General features: G+C 48.5%; 1 long non-coding RNA gene across 1 annotated transcript in view; it reads right to left on the bottom strand.

The window, feature by feature from the left end:
* Positions 1-1,137: 1,137 nt before the first annotated feature.
* Positions 1,138-12,128, bottom strand: part of LOC115068852 — a 20,740-nt gene continuing 9,749 nt past the window's right edge. The window contains exon 3 of the long non-coding RNA XR_003848213.1: positions 1,138-3,810. This is a non-coding gene — a long non-coding RNA (uncharacterized LOC115068852). The remainder of the gene's footprint in view (positions 3,811-12,128) is intronic.

Raw genomic sequence — 12,128 nt, 5'->3', positions numbered from 1 at the left:
CCCCCCCCCCCCGCCCTAAACCTGAGGCCTGTCACCTCTCTGCCGCCCCCTTTCTAGACCATACGACCCAGGACTCAGAATCCAGGCCCTCCGCTAATCTGGGTGGGTTTATGCACTGCCCCAGGGATCTACCCCCTTGGGCCCCAGGGCAATACCAAAGAACATATGTTGGAGACCAAGAGAGGAAGACATTGAATGGAGCTCAGAGGTACATTGGTGGGGTGGCTGTCCTGGGGAGCACAGGAGAAGGCTCAGGGAGGTGACCCTACATCCATCTACCTATCATCCCCCCTTCCCTCCAACAGCCCACCATCAGCCCTGGGTTAGGAGAGTCTGTGGCAGATGCCATAATGCCGTGGTGCCTGTTTAACTCTAGGAGCTGTTTAAACCAAGAGTGAACCCTAACTATTCTTAGAAATGTTCCTTTCTGATTTGTCTTGGAACTCTTCTTCCAAGCAAAGGACTTTATTAAACAGTATATCCAGCATACTATGGGAAAGGAAACGAAGAACTTTGTCATGTCAGGGAAGAGTTTCTTTCTCTGACTCTTATCCAGAACAGCATACAAGACCACAGATGTTACTGACCTAATACCACCTGTTATTTTCCACATATACTGTGACTAATTTGTTACTTTCAAGTGTTTCCAGGTTACTGCATTCAGAGGTGATATTATCACAACGTACACATATATATATTATTCGGAATTGGGGCAAGGGAGGGTCATGAGGGAGGAATAGGAAAAGTAGTTTAAGATTAAAGTTATATGGGACTGGAGAGGTGGCTCAGGGGTTAAAAGCGCTTGCTGCTCTTACAGAGGGACGTGGGTTCAGTTCCCAGCACCGACATGGCATATAATAACCATCTGTGACTTCAGTTCCAGGGGATCTGATGCCCTCTGCTGGCCTCCTTGTTACACAGGTGCACTTACATAGATACAGGTGAAACACTCATATATATAAAACAAAACAAAAATTTGTTTTAAAGATTAAAACTATGTGTTAGCTTATAAAGGCTGATTATAAGAGGTGCCCAGAGCCTAGTAAGATGGTTTACATTATAAACAAGCTGATTGTACTATAGGAAGGCAGAGTGAATAGAATGTATTCAGTGATCTCAAAACATAATACTACCTTTGGTTACAAGCTTAGTTAAGAGTCTTATTTGTATCAGAGGGCATTCCCAGAAAAGTCATTCCCACAAGGGACCACCAAGAGAAGTGATGACCACTTATGACTATAAGGGAGGGTGTCCCTGCACAGAGACATCCAGCTCAGGGCTGCTGTCCAACTCTGTCTCCGTCCCCTCAACCACACGCCCATTATGGGTTACTTCTGCCTTAATCTCATGAAGGTCCCAGTGACCTGCACAAGCCATTGTGGTGACCCTCCAGGGCCTGGGCTTTGACTTCGTCTTGGCCTTGACCCTGGGCAGCATTCACACTCTCCTAGCCTTGGTTTCTGTCTGCAACATAGGGACAAGAGTGATGTCCTGACAGGATGGTGAAGGCTCTCCAAGGAGTCCAGGTCCTAATCCTTTAGTCAGGCCTGAGGACACATCACCATCCACTCGAAGGCCTGTACAGATTGATTCAGTTAAGGACTTGGGATGGGAGGTGACCTGGACTCTCCAGATGGCCCACTGTCTTTGAAGGGTCAAGTGAGCAACAGGGGCCGTGAGATGAAGCAGAAGTCAGGGGCTGCAAGGAAGGGGCTTGAGCTGAGGAGAGAGGCTGCTAGGGGCTGGAGAAGAGTCGACCTCTGGCCACAGGATGGACCAGCCCTGCCTTGCTTGCTTTGTCTTAGCCTGGAACACTGGCTTTGGGCTTCTCTTTACACAGCAGTAAAATAATAATGTTGTTCTAAGATCTCAGTGGTGCTGGTGGGTCTCAGCAGTGGCGTAGACCCACATTTCAGACTCAGCAGGTGGCTATGAGAGTTCACCGGCTGGTTTTCTACAAACGCCAGGAGAGCTCAGTCACCCTCCCACTTAGTCCCTAAGGAGGATCCCTCATGTCTGCCTCCCTGCCTTTCCCTCTGGCCCCAGGATGACTGGCATCTCAGGAAGCTCTGGGTAAGGGTAAGGGTGACCTATGACTGTGCGGAAGAGACAGAGGCCAGTGGGAGCCATGTGGTAGAGATTATAGTAATTGCATCCTGGCCCCTTCCGGGGTTGCCCCATCTCGGAGGGCTAGAGCCAGGGTAGCCCCGAAGCTGCTAAGAGCAGCTCTAACTTCCGTCCTTATTTTCCAGGGCAGAAGCTAGTAAAAGCAAATGTTAATGTCGGGCAGACATCAGCAGCCCACAGGCCAGGCCAAACCCTCCAGTACAGGTGCACACAGGCTCAGTCACTCCACACGTTATCCCAGCTTCTGGGGTTCTCTACAGCTCCTCTCCCTTCCAGGAGGCTTCACCTGGTAACTCCACCCCAGGGTGACCAACGCACCCCTCCTTTCTGCACGGAATGCCAGACATCCACAGGCTCCCCGGCCGAGGCAGTTGGTCAGCCTTGCCTCTTTCAGATTCAGACAACTTGCCACACTATGGCTCATGTAGTTAGGCTCCATAGGATGTTCCCTTGTCCTCCGGTCCTCCCAGCCGCGGGGCCTTCCCCATGCTGGCCCTCTGCCTGGAGCTGCTTTCTTCAGGTTTGTCTGGCCTGGGCCTGCACTGGGATCCTGACACTGGTTTGTTGCCGTTACTGCTCCTGTGTCCTTTTTTGTAATGTTTTAAAAATATATTTTATTTATTATTTTTATTTTGTGTGTATGATTATATTGCCTGCTTATATGTAAGTGCACCCCGTGAGTGATGTCACACTGGCTATGAATGATGGCATGCTGGACTTGGATGATGTCGTGCTTTGGGCAGAAGACGGTGCTGCATAGTGTTCACCTGGTGTAGCTGGAGGACAGCCATGGGTCATGGCCTGTCCGACAGCTCAAGAGTGCCCAGAGGAGCCTCAGTGTTCGTAGGAATTCAGACTCTGTTTGCTCAGATTCCTTAGACACAACCTGTTCTCAAACCCTCTGTGCTGACTTCATACCAGTTCCTCTAATGGAAATCAGAGCAGCCTGCAGCCCTGCCTGCCCTGGGAAAGACTGGAGTACACTGGATAGGTTGGCACCCTTGAACTTTGACCTGAAGATCAGCTGCCATGTATGACATGGCACACCCCGACCTTGATGCCCTGGAGCCTGCCCCTGCCCCTGTCCTAATCTGTTACAAGTGTGTTAGTTCTGGTGTCCCTGAGGAAATGACTGAGGGCTTTAAGTTCCTCATCCCTTTCTCCCCTGGGACACAAAGGCCATGTGCTGGTGTCTTACCAGGAACTCCAGCCCAAGTTGCTGGACTCCCCTAGAGTCAGAGTACACAGATGTGTAAGGAAGCTGTGCTCTCACTGGCCCTGGCCCAGACCTGATGACAATGTCACCCGTCCCCGCCTGCCCATCCAGCAAAGATGAACCATGTGCGTGCTATGTGCTGGAGCTGAGGCAGGATCCAGGAATACACGTCAGTGTGGACCCTGTCCATTCTAGAGGTTGAGAGTGGCCCAGCAACCCTGGCTGTGGGTACAGGAAGAGAATCATAAGTTGTACGGGGAGTGACAGCCACTGTTACGCCTCTGGCCATGAGTAGCCTTGTAATGCTGAACACGCTTGTCACATTGGTGATTCAGTTCCCTCTGTGACACACCCGTGTGAAGACCAAGGAGCCACAGGCCTCTTCTTCCATCGATCCCAGGGATTCTCCCACACCTGAGAGATGCAGCTGGGGGTTCACAGGCAAAGATCAGGGATAATATCAGCCACTGGAAAGAACAGGGAAATGGATGTAGGTTAGACAGACAGTGCCCTGGAGAGCATGTGGGAAAGCGCACTTTCATTCTTCCCACAGCCTTCTCATCCCAGGACCCCTTGAGTCACCCTGGAGAATCTCCACATCAGTGAACAGGGAATAGACACAAGGAATTTAATGACAACATTGTTTGAAATAGAAAAGCTGTTGAACAGGTGCCTGTCTATACACCCGTTGAAGGTGGAAGCAAAGGAGAGTGTTGGCTGGACTGCTGAAGTCATCTAGATTGACCCCTGGGGAGATGTGCAGACTGGCTGAGATGGGTGTGGTGTAACCACCTAGGAGATAGACCACTGCTCTCCAGCCTCCAGGAGTCAAGTCTCCACCACCCTTCTCTGGTATCTCATTTCCAAGAATCTCTTAGTCACACTTTCAATGAAGAGTGATTAGTGGAGGTTGGGGGGCTGTCCAGCTGACCTATTCCCGTTTAAACCAGCCTAAGCCCCCTCCATGCTCCATGCTGCCCGCAATCCGGTGATCAGGGTAAGAAAAAGCAGCCAGACCTGGGTCTGAATCAGGCCCCACTACTTCTGGTTGAGGACACCTTTCTGAGCCTCCTTTTTAAGCTGTAGAATGGATGGTGCACACCACTGTCACGCGCAACCTGCCTGGTCTTGGACCCACACATGGAGGAGGTCAAAGGCAAGCACTGTTCTTCTTCCTTTGATTAACAAGCTCTCCTGGGTTCTTTGGCTTCCCCGCCTGCTTCCGCTGTACCCACCAGCACACCCCACAGTTATGGCACACAGTGACTGCTCAGTGGAAGTGAAGACAGAGTCTTATGACCCATGGGGCTGGAGAGATGACTCAGTCATTAAGAGCACCGGCTGCTCTTGCAGAGGACTCGGGTTCAGTTCCAAGCACCCACATGGTGACTAACAACTGTCCAGTTCCAGGGGATTCAATGCCTTCTAGTGGCTTCTGTGGATATTGCACACACATGATGCCTTTACATGCATGCAGACAAAACACTCATACACATAAAATAAAAATAACTTTTAAAAAAGGATGTTATTGACCTAGGAGGCATCTGTGGGATGTGTTCCTGTGGTAAATGACTTTCCTGATAGCATCCATTCTCAGGATCAGCACATCTCCCAGAGGGGCTTTGGAGAGCCTCACATGCATACTGGCATGCCCAGATCTGGGACCTAGAAGGGCAGACTGCAGTGGCAGGGTGGAAGCTGAGTGGAACAAACCGAATAAAGATGGTGTGGCACAGAGACCACTGGGGGCTCCTGAGAGAATCCACTACAGCAAGACAGGGAAAGAGAAGCTGGCTGGGTTGGGGGCTTGTCTGTACAGCCTGAACTTGGGTGAGGTCCAGCCCTGGGCACCAGCTGAGTGGCTCTGGCCCTTCCCCGGATGGTCATAAAGGGTTTATCCTAGGGTTCACTGGGCCCTACCTGTGTCTACATGGTATTCTTAGAGCTCAGCTGGTACGTGGTCAGCCCTCCTTGAATCCTCATGTTACTCAATGCTGATATCTGTGGTGCCTTGTGAATGACAGTTGGGAGAAATGCGCAAGATCAGGAGCCCATTTGGATACCCACCATCCCATGTACTTCACATGAACTTGAACCAGTATGCACCAACACACCCTGTTCCCCTTCTGCAAAGTGAGAACACCCCCTGACCCCGCCCCAGGATCACCATGCGAACTCAGTTTTACTCTGCTTGTCAGGTGCTTGGCATGGACTGAAGGATCAGCAAAGCTAGTGTCCCCATGGGATGCAGAGGTGGGGAGGAGGCCCAGAGTCCGGTGATCTCCAGCCACTCCACACATTGCCCATCACCTTGGCTCCTTCCCAGGAGCCTACTGCTGGGCTAGGAGCTCTCTGGGAATTCACTGGAAAAAGTTTACTCTGTGTGGCTCTGGCAGGGTGCTGAGTCAAAGGGAATTAACGTTTGGAAGAAATCGAATCAGAAATGGATCTAATAGGAGGATATTTGAAACCCTTTTTATCCAGCCTGGAAATGGCCTTTCCCAGGGGCCCAAATACGCCTTGCTTCCTGGTATTCCTGAAAAGTCATTTGCTTGGGTTGCTGGACCCAGAGCACTACTCTGAAAAGACAAGAATGCTACGGTCTCTGGTCTCCTGTTCAAAGTACATTCCCAACGCCCGCTACACACTGACTGAGCACATGAGCACCCTCAGCTACCAGAGGGTGCAAAGATGAGATGCCTATCCCTGTCCCAGGTGACCCTGTAGCTCCAGGGGCAGACAGCAAGAAACACAGCAAGCATGGGCAACTGGTTTACCCTACCTGCTCCATTCTATCACTAAGACGTATTTATAATGGACAAAGCTTGCAGCCACATGCTACCACAGAAGAAACTCAAACGTCCCAGGAAATATATGAGGATAAAGTAGACCTCCAAAATATCAGATCACATTTGTGATCCCCAAGCACCATTGAACTGTCTGATCAGCAACAATTTCTGCAGCGCTTTCTATGTTCTAGGCAGAGGATCAGCTTAATCCATAGGTCTTTATTTTCGTTCTTTCCTCATTTCGGGTAGAGTGAGACCACAGTACTGGGAATTTAAGGCTCAACCTGTACATTATAGGCATTGGCTCCTTACAGGGTTGACCAGAAAGCAATTAAAGCTCATTATAGAAAGAAGCTGCTTCCTTCAGAGAAAACACTGCCATTATTAATTCAAAAATGCAGGGGAAATGAACCCCAGGCAAGAGCCTCAGGACTAGGGGAGGGTTCCCCTTCTGTACTGGGTATGTTTGTCTTTTCAACTTATGGATAATTAAGCCCCAAACCAGTGTCGCTCCCATTTCTATACCAATGGAGGTGGATTCTGGCTTGAATTACAGAGATTGGGGTTTCTCTGGACCACAAGCCCAATGGTAGCTGTGTTCGCTCAATGTGTCCTGGACAAACAGGCAGTTGTCAGTGATTGACTCTTTGCTCAAGACTTTAAAGAAAGAAAAGAAAGCGGGGTGGGGGGATGCAACACCAAGGGGAGTCTATCTGATCAGAGTATGGGGCAGGGTGTTCTAAGAACCTGTCATGAACACCCACAAGGACAAGCTATGTCTGATGGGAGCTGAGAATAAAAACTGGGGGTGACCCCAGGGACTTCAGGATGCTGTTCCCAGAAAAACTGCCAGCCCAAATTTGACAGCTTGGAGCCTTGACACAGGAAGGAGAAAAAGGAGAGAGTTCTAGAGATGGGGTGAGGGGTAAGGAGAGCCTTAGGGGCAGAGCCCAGAGGAATGGAATGTGGGGTTCATTGACAATAGCGAGCGGCTGGTGGAAGGAACCAGTTCTGAAGTGGTTGACCCAAGGGGGCAAGATGCTCTTGGCTTCTAGAAAGAACTTGTGAACCTCCTTCTCCAGCTTCCTCGCCTCTGACTGACAGTGAAGAAAGGCAGTGACAGGGGCTTAGTGACACCTGTAGGTCTCAAATGCCACCCAGGATTGCAACAGACATCCACATAGTGTCCTGGTTTCATGTCTCTGGTTGTGATAAAATAGCCTCACAAAAAGCAATTTGAGGGAGAAGGTTTATTTGGCTTACAATTCCAGTCTATAGTCCATCATTTTGGGGAAGTCAAGGCAGGAACTTGAGGCAGGTAGACACATCACATTCAAGAACAGAGAGAGAATAAATGTACAAATGCCTACTGGTTGGCTCACATATTCCACTCCAATTCAGTCCAGGACCCAAACCCAGGGAATGATGCTGCCCACACTCAGGGTGAGATTTCTTATCTCAGTCAACGCCCCCCCCCTTACAGACATGAGCATAGACCAATCACATCTAGCCAATCCCTCATGGAGACCTTCTTCTCAGATTATTCTACATGGTAATGAAAGCTAACCATCACTGGTTTGGGGGCATGTGTTGACATCTATATGTAGGGCTAGGAGCAGAAGAGTTAAAGAGACTGACCTCCCCATAGACTTAAGGGGTGGGTGCCCTTTGCCCGTAATCAGGCCATGGAAAGCAAGACAAATATGATTTTAGGACTAGGAATGTAGTTCAGTTGGTAGTGTGTCTAGCATGAATAAAGCCCTGGGTTCAGCCCTCAGCAGGAGGAACAGGAGCTCAAGGTCATCCTCAGTTACAAGTCAAGCTCAAGGCCGGTCTGGCATATACGAGACCCTATCTCAAAAAATTTAAAATGGGGGGCTGGAAAGATGGCTCAGAGATGTGCAGCCTGTTACACTGGAGAGAATAATGTGGTGACTCTGATACTCCCACTGTAATTCTCAGTAATTATCAACATGTTCTAGTCTTACCCCATCTACCACACCTCTCTCCCTGGACCTTTTCCAAGTCCAGATAGCATTTCACTCATAATATTTCAGTTCATATCTTTTTTTGATTTATTTATTTTTATTTTGTGTGTATGAGTATATACCTGCATGTGTGTAAGTGCACCCAAGTCATGCAAAGCCCACAGAGGACAGAAGAGGGCGTCGGGTCTCCTGGACCTGGAGTTATAGACAGTTGTTAGCTGTCATGTGGGTGCTGGGATTTGAACCTGAGTCTTCTGCAAGAGCAGCCAGTGCTCTTAGCCACTGAGCCATCTCTCCAGCCCCTTCATTTTGTATCTTCAACAGATATGGCCTTCAAACACACAAAAATGGCAAGACCACTGTCACATGTAATAAAGTAAAATGCAAGCTTTTAATGTTTGCTTACGTAGAGACAAAGCCTCTAACTGCTCTCTGACTGTTATAAAGAATATTTAGAACTGGGCTGGGAAGATGGCTCAGTCCCCAAACCTGTATTCAAAAGTTAGCATGATGGTACATGCCTGCAACCCCAGGGCAGGAGAGACAAAGGCAGGCAGATCCTTGGGGCGCTCTGCTCAGCCAGCCTAGCCTACTTGGCATATTCCAGGCTAACTGAAAGAGCCTGTCCCCCCACAAATAAAAAGTAGGGGACACCTGAGGAACAATACCTGAGGCTGTCCTCTGGCCTCCATGTGCACCCACACACATGTGCGCTTGCACACACATGAAAACACACACACACACACACACATACTGCTCAAGTCAAGTTCCAAAGCCTGCTTTGGTTGGAGACTTGCTCTCTCCCTTTCAACCCCTGAGTCAAGCAAGCTATTTGTCCTTTAGGATGCCCTCTGTCATAGAAGTGACTGAGTACATCCTTGTAATGTTCCTCAGAAGGCCCCGCTAACTTTCATTTCCTGTTGCTGGAAATCAGGTCTAGAGTCTTAATTAGATTGGGGCAGACAAACCCGCCATCAGTGGAACCGGACATTTTCAAGTGCGTCAGCCCCAGAGCACATACTGGCCTTTGTTCCTCCGTGAAAAATTGTCTGTTGAGGTCACCTTTCCTCTGATGGCTTAGGACCTAGGCAGGCATGGCTGTTAGCTAGCTCAGGAGAGGCTGACAATCCCATCCAGTATTGACAAGATCAGACTCTGCTGGGCGCTGGCAGTGTTAAGAATTTAATGCTCATAAATTAAACCTCTCTTTTTTTTTTTTTTTTATTTTGGGGGAGTTTTTGTTTTGTTTGAGACAAAGTCTCACCATGTAGCCCAGGCTGGCCTAGAACTCAGGCTGGAAACTGGCACTCTGGTGTCCCTTCTCTCTTTATGTTACAGGTGAGAAGTTGGTGGCTCATCCTCTGAACTAAGTCTGAAGATGCATTTCATCTGAACTTTGAAGTGTGTCTTAAACGTTAAGTCAATATGTTGAAGTATAGGTGATAACATTAAGAAATGTGTATTTAGACTTCTCTGAATTGCCAGAGACCCAGCAGTGGGTCAGCTCTACCATCTACCGTATGGCTAGTGACTGATAGTACGCAGCGTATATCCTGGCTTCTTTGTGGTCACTGGCACTCCCCCCTGAGTCCCTACAGCCCAGGCTGAGCATCGGTTGCCCTTTCAGGCCTTTTTCTCACTGTAGAGAAATAGTCTATGTGCTAAGGCCCCATCAAGTCTGATACCCAAAGACAGTCTGAAAATGAAGTTTAGTTCAAGGAAAGTGTTAAATGAGAGTAGTGGTTAAATAAAGGCGGTGTTAAAAGAATCTGGTGTGAGATGGTGCTTGTTAGGATGACTCTGTTGTGGTTTGTGGTCCCCGTTTTATCCATCATCTCTTAGCAACATCATCCAGGTCCATGACTTCAGGGACTATTTTGGGATGAACTTGTAACCAATTCATGCTGAATTCTAAAATTCCCATTGCCTCAAAATGTGGCCCTATTTGGACACAGATTCTTTAAACAGACAATGAGATTTGAATAACGCTTGAGGGTGACTCTAAGCCAGTCTCACTGTTGTCCTTATCAGAAGAGGAAGTTAGGTCAGGCTTGGTGGCTCAGGCTTGTCTCAGGACACTAGGAAAGCTGGGATGGATGCATAGAAGGTTCTGTCTTAAAAAACAAAGTAAATATGGAAATTAGGACATGCAAAGTGATCCCAGGAATGTGTGTCTCATAAAAAGGCCTTAATTTACAAATCAAGGAGAGAGGGCTTGGGGTGGGGGTGGGGGGGGCAGCCACAGGATTCCAGCCTTCAAGACTGGGAGCAAATGAATGTCCCCTTGTTTGAGCCTCCCAGTCTGTGGTGTCCAGCAAACCAACATACACCTCTATGCTAAAAATCACAAATCCAAGTGTCCAGCCTCCACCGTCATCCTACCCCCACTCCCACTAGAATACTTACCTGCTTGCCCTATAGCAGCAAGCAGGATCCGCTCAGGTCTGAGCAGAACTGCAGGGCCAGGAACTAGAAGGGAGGACTCCATCGGAGTGGTCTGATTGCCCATAGTGGGAAGCAAGTCTCAGCTGGGTGGTTACATGGTGCTAAGGAGCAGTCCTCCTCCAAATGCCCCAGGGATTTCCAGAGTGCCTACTGGGGAAGGTTAACTGCAACTGTTACCTTGCCTTATTAGGAAAGGCTTGTATGCCTTAAAAATGCTCTCCTGCTCTATCCCAATCCCCAATCCAGCAAGCAAAAGGCAAACTGCAATAAACATTTATGAGTTCAGCTGACTCAAGTTAAACCACAACCACATCCTACCAGAAGGGCAACTCCAATAGCATTTGGCCAGGTTGTGCAAACAAGCATCATTTCATGTGCTAAGTGCCCTGGAGGAAAAGGCTTAGAGTTTGATCCAAGTCAGGGCAGGGATATGGGGATACTATGTACTTGGTGCTGAGAAAAATAAAAAATAGCCCACATTCTCAGGGTGGCTTTCTACCTCAATTAGAATCTTTGGGGTAAGGAGGTAGGGTGGTAACAGGATCAAAGAAACTCTGAGGCCCATGTGGCACACATCTTTAATTCCAGCACTTGGGAAGCAGAGACAGACAAGCTGAACACTGTGACTTCAAGGTTAGCCTAGACTGCATAGCAAGTTCCAGACCAGCCAGGGCTACTTAAAGAGACTCTGTCTCAAAAAGAAACAAGGGGGTAGGTCCTGCGGAGATGGCTCAGTCATTACAGTGCTTGCTATACAAGCATGAGGACCTGGTTCAGATCTCCAGCATCCATGTAAAAAGCCAATCTTGGTTATAAAAGTCTGCGATCCCAGTACTGGGGAGATGCAGTCAAAAAGATGTCTGGAGGCTTGCTGGACAATTAGTCTCACAGAATGAGTAAGATCCAGATTCAACGACAGAGTCTGTCTCGCAAATTCAGGTAGAGAGCAATGAAAGCATCCAAGGTTGACCTCTGGCTTCTACGTGCACCTTGTCAATGAAAAAGCACAACTCTCACCTCAAAGGGGATAAGAGATAGTTTATTCTGGAGCCAAATATGAGTGACCATGGCCCCGGAACAAAGATTCAGGTTACCCCAAATTCCGTGTCCTGTTGTAACAACAGTTCCATTTATATAGTAACAGAATGGGGGGGGGTGTGTTCTTCTATAGGTCTCAGATGCTATCTGACTACATTCTTAGCTTTTTGATTGGTGAGGCCTGGTGGTCTCCTAAGTTAACACATTTTATCAGTCATAAGAATGTTAATTCAGAAACAGAGGTAGGCAAGGTGTGGCTATTTATGGGGTTAAAGATATCCCCAGATAATCTGTGAATAGGCTCTGGGTCTGCAACATTCCAGACTCTCCACAGTCTCTGGAGTGCTAATCAGTTGGTGAGCCGTGCAGGAAATTCAGTCGAAGGTACAGGAGTTCTTTCTGGGAACTTTCTTTCGCAACATACACACATGCACATGCACACCTGTACACACATGCCACACATGCTTAGAGAGAGAGAGAGAGAGAGAGAGAGAGAGAGAGAGAGAGAGAGAGAGAGAGAGAGAG

Source organism: Nannospalax galili, unplaced genomic scaffold (genome assembly GCF_000622305.1).
Source record: "Nannospalax galili isolate Female #2095 unplaced genomic scaffold, S.galili_v1.0 scaffold188, whole genome shotgun sequence".
NCBI lineage: Eukaryota > Metazoa > Chordata > Mammalia > Rodentia > Spalacidae > Nannospalax > Nannospalax galili.
The sequence above is the reverse complement of the archived record's forward strand: the minus strand, read 5'-3'. Positions and strand labels throughout refer to the sequence as shown.